Genomic DNA, 2,237 nt, shown 5'->3' with positions numbered 1-2,237 from the left:
AGCAGGCCAGACAGTTCATAACAATGAAGCCACCTCTTCCCAGGCATCCTATGCCACAAATCCACATGTGGCTTAGTCTACAGCTTTCTGACCTGATCACCTCCCAGTCTCTACATTGCCACCTCAGTACCAAGCTCCACACATGAAGTTGGGATGGGGGTACAGTCAAAGGACAGCAGGATCTTTATAAGAATAATCTCAAGAAAAGAGCTGTAGTGGAGACCTTCCAGGAAGGCACCATTCTGGGATAAAACAATATGGAATCCAGCCTCCTAGTTCCTTCCTCTGCTGACCTCTTCCAAGCCTGTGTCACCATGACGATCACAGTGAAGTGCTTCTTCCTGGTTCCCCAAGCTCTCCCAACGCAAGCGACTGAGTATCGAGAAGTCGTCTTTAAAACTGAGGGCTGGTGAAGGTCATTGCTCACTCACATGCACTGACCATGGGCATCTGTCCATCTACCCCTCCTTGCACCTTGCATGTGTCTTTAGTACTGTCCCCTATTCTAACATTTTCTCTCTAGAGCACAGACTTCAGGTCAGCACTCTACCCCTTCCCTAATCTAGTCACTTTTGTTGCTTTCTTTATGAAAAAAGTTGAGAAAATGTGGCTAAGAATAGTCAGGAGAACCTTGAAGGTGCATGGTTGTTTGTTTGCTATTGCTGTGACTTGCTTCATTTTAGCATATTCTACATAGGCCAAACCCAGATCTCTCTGCTCTCTGAACATGTAAATTCCCAAGAACCATTCCCCAGATCAGAAACAAGCATTCACATGCCGTGATATGTAAAGGGGGGTGCTTCCAAGAAACACAAGTATGTGGAGAAGCCATTCACAGTAGCCTCAAAGAAATTAAACACCTCGGAATAAACCTAACCAAAGAAGTGGAGGACCTCTATGAGGAAAACTTAGAACTCTGAAGAAAGAGACTTCATCATGCAACACATGGAAACAAATACAGAGACCTACAGCGGTACATTATACAGAGAGACCTTGGAACACACAACTCTAAAGGAGATGTCTTTATCAAACTCCCCTCAGAGGTCAGGGAACTCTACAGAAAGGAGGCAGAAGGAATGGGGGAAACAAAGGAATCAGGGGACACCAGGAAAACAAGGTCCTCTAAAACAAATTGTCAAAGCTTATATGGACTCCTAGAGGCTGGAGCAGCAATCAGAGGGCCTACCAGGGTCTGCACCAGGTCCTCTGTACATGTACTATATAGCTTTCAGTTTAGTACTTTTAGGGAATGCCTGAATGTATTAATTAGTGGGTCTCTGATTCATGCCTAAACTTGACTGTCCTGGAACTTGCTCTGTAGATTGACCTAGAACTCAGAGATCTGCATGCCTCTGTCTCCTGCGTGCTAGGATTAAAGGTGTGTACCACCGCACCTGGACCTACGCTTTTCTTTACCTGAACCTTGGCTCTGTACCAGGTTGGCCTTGAACTCAGAGATCTGTTTGTCTCTGTATCCTGGGAATAAAGGCCTGCACCACCATTCCTGGACCTAAGCTTTTCAAGGCCACCATCTCTCAAGAAGCCTGTGTCTTCCAGCTGCAATATCTAGATCACTCATATACCTTCCAATTCTGATGTAGTTCATTCCAGATATAGTCAAGTTGACAAACAAAAATAGCCATCTCAATCCATCCCTTCTCAATTTGCACACAATAACATCTTCTTATGCCCAAAAGAAAACAATAATCAGGTCATAAAAGCACCTAACATCGGGCTGGAGGGATGGCTCGGTGGTTAAGAGCACTGACTGCAGTTCTGAAGGTCCTGAGTTCAAACCCCAGCAACCACGTGGTGGTTTACAACCATCTGTAATGAGATCTGGCACCCTCTTCTGGTATATCTAAAGACAGCTACAGTGTACTTAACATATAAACAATAAATAAATCTTAAAAAAAAAAAAAGCACCTAACATGATACAATTATCCCTTGCTCAAGTGAAACCCCATAAGCAACAAGCTTACCTGGATCTTCTCCTGAGGTCAACGTTACTTCAATCTCTCCCTCCCTCTCCCTCCCCCTCTCTCCTCCCTCTTTCTCCCCTCCCCCCTCTTCCCCCCTCTCTCTTTGGTTGTGTAGCCCTGGCTGTCCTGGACCTCACTCTGTAGACCAGGTTGGCCTTGAACTCAGAAATCTGCCTCCCTTTCTCTTCCAAGTTCTGGGATTAAAGGCATGCACCACCACTGCCTGGCTACCTTAATTTCTTTATCTCCTTGAAG

Source organism: Apodemus sylvaticus, chromosome 2 (assembly GCF_947179515.1).
Source record: "Apodemus sylvaticus chromosome 2, mApoSyl1.1, whole genome shotgun sequence".
NCBI classification, from domain to species: domain Eukaryota; kingdom Metazoa; phylum Chordata; class Mammalia; order Rodentia; family Muridae; genus Apodemus; species Apodemus sylvaticus.
Note: the sequence above shows the minus strand (reverse complement) of the source record.